We start from the raw sequence: 12,500 nt of genomic DNA on the forward strand, positions 1-12,500 counted from the left end.
CTTTTTATTGGGATCCGCGCCCTCCCCCATTATACCTTTTCATGCTTCGTGTGCTTACTATTAATCGTTGTTGGTGTATACACACAATCGCACTTGTGAAATATTATATACTTATATCTAATTCACTATACCTTTAGAATAACTTACACGCCAGGGAAAATTATGGCAAGTCTTCCAATTGTAATTCCCTTTGGGTGTAAGCTATGCCCAAAACAGAATTTATGGCTAAATATGTGACCAAATTCTCTTGTAAGTGACCATCGTTATGTATCTACCCATCTATTTGTCGTGTCTATACACATTTATAATATCGTAAAACATACATTTATGGCACACTTGTACGTCAGCTCCCCAGACCGCTTGCTGTACGTGTACCCAAGCTCAGATGCAATTAAATACAAGCATTTTTATATTTTTATTTTTTCCACCTCACGGTCACGGAAGAGCGACTGCTCCATGACATTTTGTTATTCCTTTGCTTCAACTTTCTAAAACTCATTCTGTAACTGGGCCTCTGCTTCAGCTTCAGCGTTTTTTGACCATTTTTATTGATATTAATGGCATCATCCGCCTTGGAGTTCATTCAGCGCTAGTTTCAAACATTTATTTAATTGCGGTTATGATTCTCATTGATCCTAACGTGGAATGGAAGGTCTAATAATTTTAATTCTACCAAAAAGTTTTTAAAAATATACAATTAAGTTCATGAGCAGCCCTTTTATATGCGTCGTCTAACAGAAGCGGTTACATATAAACTGAAATAATAAAGGTACTGCCCTAATTTATTCTATTGGACAAATCTGTGATTGAATTGAATAGAGTTCAGGCCAGTGAGGCCATTCAGCGCTGAAAAAGAAATTTTAAGCAAAAGTTTAAAAGGTGCAACAGGAGGGAAACCTCGCAGTTGCACTGTGAAAATTGTTAGGAGAGGGTGGAGAGTAAGATGGAAGAATATGAATGGAGGTACATTAAAGGAACGAAAGGGGTTGCAGCTAGGGGCCGAAGGCACGCTGCAAAAAACCTTCAGTAAAGCCTACAGTGCCCCGCACGAGGTGCACTGAAATCTATGGTTCCCCGCCGCTTCCATAAAATATACCATTCTAGCACGCAAATTACGGCTTTAGTCGCAACTTTTTCTATTTTAAAAATTACCTGCTTTCATGCATCTGTGTAGGAAATTATCGCAAGATAATTTGTCAAATGCTCATTTCTTTATTCTTGCAGGGTAATTTGTTAAATGCTCGTTCATTTCTAAATCAGTCATTTTCCACTCTTGGGCAAGTGCGTTGACTTTTTCGCACAAGAACCCACTAAATAGTCTGGAAGCTTCCGACAAAGCTCATATGGTTTATGGCCTGTCCACACTAGCGGGAATACCCGTCGGGCACTTCCAGCCGATTATGTTTTCTCTCACTTCTGAGCCAGAGTAACCAGACAACCGCATCGTTCTCGCTCCATACTGTCGGTCAGTATGAAGGATGGATGTATGATATTTAAGGCAAAAGCCCAGGCACTGGGGCCAACAAGGCCATTCAGCGCCGTAGTATGGAAGAAGGGTTATGGGAACTGTTTGCCCGTCGGGCAGTGCCCGCTAGTGTGGACAGGGATTTACATTTTTTTTATGCTCCACTGATACCAAATTTTGAATATCAGTGAGTACTGACTAATGAAAATTATGGTAAGTTTGATCCAGTGCAACCACAAATTAGACTAACTGTAGCAAAAGTTTTAGCCTTGTTGGTTTGAGAGAAGGTTGACACCGGCCCATTTAATCATATTAGCTTTATAAATGCATAGCCATGAACCTATTACAAGGTTTGTTCAGTAATAATTTTATAATGTCACCACACTACCAAATACCAAAAGTAACCTCAGGCTTCTGTATTTACCAGACAAATATAACCAATCTGAAGTTACAGTATCAGTGGATCACCCGGTGAAGTCTTACTTTCAAGGAAACAAAACACTAAGGACCTTAAAAACAAACATTACCTCTTGCAGTTATGTATTTTAGTTTTCCAATTAATTCAGAGATCAAACGTATAGGAATATTTACAGAACCAAAGAAATAATTCTAGCTTTATTCTGATTTTAAACTCAATACAGCACAGCCTCTTACATTTCCAGACTTCTCAGTCTAGATAACATTGTAATAAGCAGACAAGATTAGTTACAAATCTCCCTACAAACATTACAACCTCTTATCAGGGATAACATTCCTGCCAGTAACTTAAAACAAAACTGATTCATTAACAGAAGCAGACCCTCCGCTGCGGTCACTAGCATTGATTTGCATGTTGGAATGAAGTTCTTTTGAAGTTCCACCCACGCCAACAATCGAGCCAAACTAATTTCACCGAACTAGTAGCGAATCAGGGGAGCACCGTCTCCAGGACCAGCTATCCCCAGCAACCGCTGGACATTCCTTTGCTACTAGGAGCTGGTCACTCTGGATTCACAGGCCCACAGGCCAATTAAGTCTTCCGGAGCAATTATTCCTTTCCATCTCCTGGCCAAAGTGGTTAGCATGTTCTTGTCCAAAAGATTTAACCAAATCTTAAATCGTGCACCTCAACGTCGCAGACAGTCAAGGCCCTTCGTGTTCCTGTCAAAAAGTTAATTATTCATTAGACGAATTATATAGCGATTGCCATACTAAGCTGCATGCCTATTGATACAACCCATCAGAGTGACATTTGAGCTTCCTCAGTTAAAGGATGACAACTTAAATTTTAACAAACTCATTCCCCCGTCAATATCAAATCGTGGAAGCTACTTCAAATGTAGTACTTAACCCTTTGTTTAGGAGTGCACGGTAAGGCTCAGGGCTTTCACTGTTCAATCAAGTCATTATGAAGCAGGAGTTCTACCTTCTTGGAATATTTTGAAAGGAGGGAATCACTGGATTTTACCGATTGGTTTGGTTCCATGTAAAAGCATGGCTACAGATTCTATGAAGAGAAACTAGACAATACAGTACTTTACCAATAGGCACTTCAACTTTAACTTGCCAGTTATCCCCACATCTGCACAAACAATCTTCAAACCTTGAAGTTAACACTTCAAAACTTGACCAAGATTTTCTCCAGGAGTTCATAGAATCTGAAAGTACATTAAGATTTACACTAAGGATTTATAAGTGTTATTCTGAAACTTATAAGCGAGCATTCTACATGAATTCACTATTTTTTAGATTATTTATGTTTAGTATTACGGTTACGTGTTTGGGAAAACATAACTGATGTCTGGGATAGTTTAAGAATGACCTTCCCCTTGAATCAACAAACCCAAAGTGCTAACAGTATCCCCTCCAAAGTGGAGGACAAACAGATTTCCAAATTCAGGGCTAGTCTTTCCATAATTTAACTCAGCATTTGGAGAACCAAACCAAGAGCGCCATTAACTTTAAAAAATCAAAAAGATTCTCTCGGCATCACCTTGAAATCTCCGCTCTACCTCACGTTCATTAATCACATCAGCTCTTGGCTTAAGACTAATTGTTTATTTATGCCTTCGCATAAATAAAAGAATTTAGAGTACATTAGCTGCTTGAGTACTCATACTTCAGCGTCACTGCAGTTCTCTATTTGTACCATACTCTCACTACATGGTGAATGGCGCTTTCATGAAGTCAAGTATTGAAGTTTCAACATAACTATATTAAAAGCATACCAATATAAATCATTGAAGACATTTTAAGAACAGTCTCCGGCGTCTGAGTAGTCGTTACGACCTCGTTAGATCACTAAAAAAAAAATACTTGCACAATATTATACAGCCTAACTTCCACAAACTCGAAGATCACTTTTACACCATTAACAAAATACAGTGGATATCCATACAATCTCAGGCGGAATACAATTACTGAACACTCCATGAAAAAAAAACGCATACTTAACTTGAGAGATAAGCGACAGGCGATAAGTGAGTCACAGCAGCAGAGAATCTGATTGTAAGTCTAATTTACTCGCAAAGTAAACATTTGATGAAGCACAAGGACCTTAAAAACCCACCAAAACATTATCTCATGCAAGCATAAAGGAAAAGGGTAGTTTTTCGAATTGTCCAAGGATCCTAAAGCAAAAGAATTTACTACAAAGAGAGAGTACCAAAGGAATAAGTTTCCAGCTGAGATTCTCATAACAAACCTGGATCTATTCGGAGAGTTACACATAAAAATGACCTAAATTCTTCCATTCCTGTTGTGTCCACAAATGACCCAGTTTTGTGGCTCTCTATGAATAAGAAATCCAAAATGAGTTTCATTCATCTATAACGATGAAATGCCACGGAATATTATTTGATGATATGATTGAGGAAAATGAGACCATTTGTACCTGAATGCGTTTTATTTAGTGTTAGCTTCATTCTCCATTGTTCCTTTTAGATTATAGATGGAGAGAATGAAAAGCTTAACATAAAAACACTTTGCAGTAATTGTTCGGAAGAATACATGAGTCATAACATTGTATAAGTTTCATTACACATCTGCTTTTTGTTTCGCTTTGTATTAGAGCGACAGCGCAGTTATTTTATAACCACACTGACTTCTTAGTATGCAAATTAAGAAAGCAATAATACGGGGAACAAATTCTTTTGTAAATGTTCTGTTCAACAAAGAGACGAATTAAAATAAATCTTCCTTGACATTTACGAAACCCCTTCCATTCAATGACTAATCTTTCTTATGGTAATATCAATAATGATTTGAAAGATTACCCAAGAGAGAGAGAGAGAGAGAGAGAGAGAGAGAGAGAGAGAGAGAGAGAGAGAGAGATAGTAGTGAACATGAACGAGTAAGTTAACTTATAAATGTCATTTTGACTTTGCAGTGCTTATAGAGAGAGAGAGAAAGAGAGAGAGAGGGAGAGAGAGAGAGAGAGAGAGAGATCGTAGTGAACATGGACGAGTAAGTTAACCTATAAAATATTGGTTTGACTCTGCAGTGCTTAGAGAGAGAGAGAGAGAGAGAGAGAGAGAGAGAGAGAGAGAGAGAGAGAGAGAGATCATAGTGGACATAAACGAGTAAGTTAACTTACAAATGTCAGTTTGACTCTGCAGTGCTTAGAGAGAGAGAGAGAGAGAGATGGTAGTGGACATGTGCGAATAAATTAACCTACAAATGTCAGTTTGACTGCAGTGCTTATAGAGAGAGAGAGAGAGAGAGAGAGAGAGATGGTAGTGGACATGTACGAATAAATTAATCTACAAGTGTCAGTTTGACTTTGCAATGCTTATAGAGAGAGAGAGAGGAAGAAATTTTAGAGGACATAAACGTATAAGTTGACCTGCAGATGTTAAAATAACTGTAATGCTTCTTAAATGCTTCACTTAGCTTGTCACGTGTCAAGTTCATGTCTCATTTTCGTGGTGTCGAAGTGATAACTGCTAATGTGTGGAACCTGAAACGAAAATCTATTATTCAGTAGCAAATTTTTTCTTTTTTTTTCTTTTTAGAATATTGGGATCTTTTTAACATTAAAAACAAATTACAAACAATTTGATATGGACATGAATAAATATCATTCAAGAAATAAGCATGATTGTAACGAATGTTACACTATGTTCGTGTATATTTACCTCACCAACTCTTAAAAACTTTCCTCTGTCAACTTATATTGCCTTGAAAATCTGTGTTACGTTATATTGTTACATTTATATGTATTTTCATGAATGTAAATCGTTCTGAAACACTCATTCTTCATTTTCTTTCTTTTTTAGTTTTCTGTTAAAGAAAACTATTGTGCCGGCTTTCACTGTCCGTCCGCACTTTATTCTGTCCGCACTTTTTCTGTCCGCCTTTTTACTGTCCACCCTCAGATCTTAACAACTACTGAGGATAGAGGGCTGCAAATTGGTATGTTGATCATCCACCATCCAATCGTCAATGATACCAAATTTCAGCTCTCTAGCCTTAATAGTTTTTATTTTGTTTAAGGTTAAAGTTACCCAGAATCGTGCTTCTGGCAACGATATAGGATAGGCCGCTACCGGACCGTGGTTAAAGTTTCATGGGCCGCGGCTCCAACACATCATACCGAGACCACCGAAAGATAGATCTATTTTCGGTGGCCTTGATTACAAGCTGTACAGAAAACTTGATTTCACCGAAGAAACTTGGGCGCATTTTTAACTTGTTTAATCATTGGCTTTAGATAGCTTTGGCTGTGACAATCCCTGTCTCGCAGTATTTTCTTTTCGCCATGCTCTCGGAAGGAGGCTGCCCTGAAAAAGTCATCCGTTAAAGTATTTTGTAAATGCACATAAACTGGGACAGCTTTTCGGCGCAGCATTTTCCCCTTGTTCCTGAGGCACGGTTGTTTTGAGAAGGGCTGTGTGTCATCGAAGCTTTTATTTTCTGTCCTCCGGAGCAGTAGCAGCTGCCTTCTCGAAACATTTTTTTTTTATTCGGTGCAGCATTTTGGCGTTGTGTCTGCCGTGCTCCAAGCCTTACCACCATTTTAGTTTTTGTCTTATATATAATTCACAGGTTGGAACCACTTCATAAAATGACTTGTTTGAGACTTCAAGGTGAATATTTCAGTGAAGTTGTATACGTCTTTTTCTTTAAACTGTTGTGAATATTATTTTCAAAATAGATTCACTGACGTGGTCTTTTCCGTTAAGTCATAAAATTCACCCAGAATATATTGATATTCGTCTACTTCTTGTTAAGGTGCTGCCACTCTATGAGGTGTAGGTTTATGGGAACTTTTGGATAGAAAAAAAATATTAATGTCATTATTGTTAATTATTTCTTGTATGCAGTCATACGGAGCGCTCCTAAAACCTATTAGAGTGACCATCAAGCATCCGCAGAATCAGAAAACAAGTAAAAAATGCGCCGAAGTTTCGTCGGCGCAATCGAGCTTTCTGTACAGCCGCTATAGCGCATAATCAAGGCCATCAAAAATAGATCTATCTTTCGGTGGTCTCGGTATAATGCTGTATGAGCCTTGACCCATGAAACTTTAACCATGGCCCGGTGATGGCCTATCCTATATCGTTGCCAGAAGCACGATTGTGGCTGACTTTAACTTTAAATAAAATAAAAAGTACTGAGGCTAGAGGGCTGCAATTTTGTGTGGCTGGTAATTGGAGGGTGAATGAGCAACACACAACACAAATTTTCAGCCCTCTAGCCTCAGTAGTTGTTAAGATCTGAGGGCGGACAGAAAAAGTGCGAACAGAAAAAAGTGCGGACGGACAGACAAAGCCGGCACAATAGTTTTCTTTTACAGGAAGCTAGAAGGAGCAAAGGGAACTTATGATTAAGATTAACATGAAAATAAGGAAAAAATGTAGCAATATTCTTGATTTATGTGCATATGCAATGCAAAGGTTACTATTGCAGTCACTGACTCCCGTGTTCCTAGAGCTTCTTAATTTGGAGCGAAACAGAGAAATTACAAGATTCTTGTCTCGCAAATGGCGCCGACTGTATTCGCAAGCATGAGGTGGACTCATGTCCGTATCTCTCGCTGTTTCGATAATGTTTTTATTAATAGGAACTGTTAGATATACTGCATTTTTCGTATAGGCGACCACAGCCCCCGCTCCTTGCCCTAATTTTAGGGCATTTACCCATTCGCTCCAAAAAAAGTCGTGTTTCCATGGCGGATATGCCTCCCTCCCCGACATTCATAATGAAAATTACTTTAAAACATAAGACAATAAAATATCTTAAATATAATTATCGGCAAATACAGCAATTTTAGTTTTAATTTAATCATACATTCCTTTTGATGTGAATGAATAAGCTGCATGCCACTCACACTGCTAGATTGTTTAACATTATTTGTATTGAGACGTGTCTATGGTTTAACACATTAGACGCTGAGCTGCTATAGATTTAGTGGAAAACTATTTGAATTCCTGAAAGATAGTTTTAAAAGAGAAATCTGATAGTGTTTTTTTTATTAGCTGGAGAGGCCTTCATGAAAATATGTGGCTCTTATTCTTACTTGTAGCGGGGGCTATACAGGACCTTGTGTGCTCATATATATATATATATAATATATATATATTATATATATATATATATATATATATATATATATATATATATAGTATATATATATATATATATATATATATATATATATATATATATATATATCTATATGTATGCAAGCATATACATATACATACATACATATATATATATACAGTATATATTCATACACATATATGATATATATATAAACACATATATATGTGTATAGAAATAATCAACATACAATCACGTGTGGAATAGAACATATTTCTGACTCACATCAGATCGAACCCAGGTCTTTCAATTGTATGGCCTACTGGGCAGCGCCCTTGCCTTTCAGTTGAAAGACCTGGGTTCGATCCTGATGTGAGTCAGAAATTTATATATATGTATATACATACACACACAAATATTAAGCCACGACTATCGTCTGATATCCAGTTCGCTATACCTTACGAATAACACCCCAGGGGAATTATAACGGACTAGTACAATGTACCTGGCAAGATTCGAATCTTTGCTTGGTTTAGAAACATCGGTAGACAGTGACGTTGACTACTCGGCTAAGGAAAAGCGTATCAATTGCAATTCTGTTGATGTAATTTATTCCCTGGGTATGGCTTATCGGATATTAAACATTATTTGTGGCTTTATATATGTATGTATGTATGTATATGTGTATATATATATATATATATATATATATATATATATATATATATATATATATATATATTTTTTTTTTTTTTTATAAATATTACTGCTGTTCGCCCTCGTAACATTTGATTGTAAATAATATCAGCCTGACCAAGACCGGAAAAGCCATTGTCCGCATTAGAGCGAAGTTCAAACTTTAACATCCGTTGGAGGGAATAATTTTAGCATTTAAACCCATAGAGAAATTTCCATATTCAACTTTAAAAATAGGTGGTCAAGGTCCTTTTTTTTCTTTTTACCTGTCTCTCGTGGCGAATGTTTTAACAAAGCGTAGACGCCTAAAGGTGATGACTGTAGTGGCCTGTTTTGACCCAGGCCGGTTTCAGAGAGACTGGAGCATTCGGTAGACATGTCCGACGGGGGCCTCTTCTCCTTTTCTTTGTCTATTATCCTATCAGGAAGTGAAGAAGAAAGACCCCCGGCGGTGTTGGTGCGCAAAGTCGCTTTTGTTCAAACTTCGCCCATTCTTTTATCTTTTTTCTGTATTTCGCATTTCTTTGTTTCCCCCTTTCATCCCCACTTACTGTATATGTGTTTTACGAAGTCTAGATTAAGCCTCCTTATTATGTTGTTAGCTTTTATTCCAGTAAAATACCTAGATTTAGGGTAAGCAACATCAGGTTAAATCTCGATGCTTTGTATGCCTCGCGTCCGGAAAGTTTGAAGAACCGTTGCGTTTAAAATCAAATTCATCTCAAATATTCTTTGTTAAGTTAATAACCCTAACTGGCGACCTTTGGCTAATTAACGACTGTCTTGAGGTTAACTTTTGGCTTCCAGTGGCAGGTTACGTAATCTTGGTTTGCAGGGCCGAAAAAATTACGTAAATTGAATAATACATGATCAACCAAGACCCTCACACGTAACAATATATAAGTAGGGTAAAAGGTGCCATTTGGCGTCCTGGCGTCCTGAACATTTGGCATCCTCAAGAAAGGGTGTCATTTGGCGTCCTCAGTTATTATTATTATTATTATTATTATTATTATTATTATTATTATTATTATTATTATTATTATTATTATTTTTGCTGAAGAAAATAACTTGCATATAAAAAAATTATGTAGTAGGGTAAAAGGTGCCAAGGCTCTGGAACTGATATGAGAGACCCACTGTGTGACTCATCAGCGGATGTATGACTGATAAAAGTTGAACCAATATAAACTATCTGTTATTAATCCCACTTTATCGATAAGAGTCTGATTAGGAGGAGGAGACACCTGCTGAACTGATATTATACATATAAATATATACACAATTCCTCTCTCTCTCTCTCTCTCTCTCTCTCTCTCTCTCTCTCTCTGTCTCTATATATATATATATATATATATATATATATATATATATATATATATATATATATGTATATATATAAACCTATACACACACGTATGTATATGTACATATAAACCTGTACATATTGTTTACACGCAGTAAGTATGTACATATATTTGTGTATATATATATCTAGATGGATATGTATGTATGTATGTATGTATGTATAAAACAGGTCAAACGTAACATTACTTTATCTTTCGCAAATATTTGGTGAAGTCGCCTGTTTATATTCAAATTCTTGGCACCTGTTATCAATTATTCAACTTATTAATGAAAAGCCGTCATTATTGAAATGCGTGACGAAATTAAAATATATTTCCATTAAATTTTCTCTCAGAAAAAAGGTAAAGTAGAAAACGAATCACTATATAAGCACACACACACACACACACATACATAGACACGTGAAAAGAAGTTGAGTGATTGAGGCATATCGTTTCGACCTTCCGGGAACTTTCACAAGACTGGCTCCAGCGTCTCCAGAGAATCCCCGGGCCTTGCTTACGGAGCCTCATCTTCTAGCGGAGCTTTATTTATGTATACATACAATTATACATAATTATACATACATATACTTAGAAAAAGAGATGAAGAATTATTCCAAATCATTGCCATCTGCTGAAGTCCCTGACATTCCCGGGAATCCCAACAATTCGAAGACTGGAGCAGCTCAGTGGAGACGAAAATGTTTCTGAATCCAGATGTCACGTGTCCGATTACAGAACTTGGGATAAATCAGGACACAGTTCATCGGTATGGAGCGGACTCTCCTCTTTGTGAAGACAGATGATCAATTTCCAGAAAACGAGGAAGCCAGGTCAACGCAGACGCAGGAGACACGACAAGGAAGAGCTTGAGCGAGAGGTCTCCTCTTGCCATTGGATACCTCGACGTGGGGAAACAGTGATACTGATTTCACATATTCCTCAGTGGCAACCTCTGGCGTGGCCTAAAATCCCGTAAGTGCAATGCCTACCACATATGCGAAATTGATTTTCCCACCTTCTGAGAATTTTAGTGGCAGGAACTTGCTCATCGAGGAACGCCTTCAGCACTGGCGTGTTTCCTACAGTCAGCAGCGAAATAACTGGTTTCGGGACTCTGCATAGGGAATCATCTGTTTTCACAAAAAGCAGAGACGCCGTAGGCTCTTGGCCAGCTAACAGAGCGAAGAATGGGGAAGGCCCATCCCTGGTAAAACTAAACCCCATTTCAGTGATGCTTTGTTGGTGAAGATGCCTCAGGGCTGTGATCAATTGTGATTGTCAAAGGCCAAAAAAATATAATATATATAAAATATATATGTATATATATATATATATATATATATATATATATATATATATATATATATATATATATATATATATATATATATATATATATATATATATATATATATATATGTGTGTGTGTGTGTGTGTGTGTGTGTGTGTGTGCATGTGTATATGTGTGCGTGTGAGTTTGTGGAGTGTGATTATGCTCGTGTGTGTGTTTTGCGTGTGTATACTTATATTTCTTCAAGCAGGCGTTCAATGGCTTTTTCAGTTTAAAGATGAGATAAACTGTATGTTTTAAAATTGTAAATAATATTTGCATAGTTATATATACAGATATACATATTAAATTTGATATTATGATGCAGCGAACGATACCGAAAGGCCTTATTTTTTTTATGCAAGTATAAAAATGAATATTCCCAGAGAAATTCTTTAGAAGTCTTTTGAAAACGTTCCGAAACGTTTCCATCCATTTATTGTCTCTATTCGTCGAGCGAAATGTATCATTTACGTTTTGTGCCAGGATGTCTCGAATAAGGCTTTGAATTTAAATGTATTTGAATTGGATGTTGGGTGTAATCCCCTCTGAATATTCCAGAATGTTTGCGATTTAATCTCTCTCTCTCTCTCTCTCTCTCTCTCTCTCTCTCTCTCTCTCTCTCTCTCACTAGAGCGCTTGGGTGCTCTTACTGTGGAATGATCTCTCATTACATAATTTTCAGATACTAATATGTATCTTGAATTCTGTAGTCATACAAATTAGAGCTGGAATATTCTCCTTCTCTCTCTCTCTCTCTCTCTCTCTCTCTTTTCTAAAAAAGGCGCTTGTTTGCTTGCGTGCTCTTGCTGTTGGAATGGTCTCTCATTACATAGTTTTAAGATAATAACATAAATCTCGAATTCTGTAGTCATACAAACTTGAGCTGGAATATTCTCCTTCTCTCTCTCTCTCTCTCATGTTCATGGTATACGTAACGATCTCCTATGCATTTTGCCTAACTCAAGTGATTCACGAGAGTGGCCGAACTCTGTCCCTGACGAGAGAGAGAGAGAGAGAGAGAGAGAGAGAGAGAGAGAGAGAGAGAGAGAGAGAGAGAGAGATCCCTGAATCCGTGGAAAGTTTTAACCGGATTGCATTGAAGAGGTCAGGTGAGATACGGGAAGCGCGA

The 12,500-nt window shown here is 37.2% G+C and overlaps 1 protein-coding gene and 1 long non-coding RNA gene across 3 annotated transcripts in view; one reads left to right on the forward strand and one right to left on the reverse strand.

Annotated features, from left to right (window-relative positions):
• Window positions 1–12,500, forward strand: part of LOC136847775 (putative carbonic anhydrase-like protein 2) — a 482,132-nt gene that overhangs the window by 113,165 nt on the left and 356,467 nt on the right. The gene's annotated exons all lie outside the window — the stretch shown is intronic.
• On the reverse strand, window positions 2,181–3,935 carry LOC136847585 (uncharacterized). Of its 2 annotated transcripts, none has more exons than XR_010855775.1 (3): window positions 3,895–3,935; window positions 2,986–3,102; window positions 2,181–2,605 (listed from the first exon to the last, which is right to left on the reverse strand). It is a non-coding gene; the product is annotated as an uncharacterized lncRNA (long non-coding RNA). The 2 variants fall into 2 exon arrangements; XR_010855776.1 differs by having other exon boundaries at window positions 3,012–3,102; window positions 3,895–3,933.

Source organism: Macrobrachium rosenbergii, chromosome 17 (genome assembly GCF_040412425.1).
Source record: "Macrobrachium rosenbergii isolate ZJJX-2024 chromosome 17, ASM4041242v1, whole genome shotgun sequence".
Lineage (NCBI taxonomy): Eukaryota > Metazoa > Arthropoda > Malacostraca > Decapoda > Palaemonidae > Macrobrachium > Macrobrachium rosenbergii.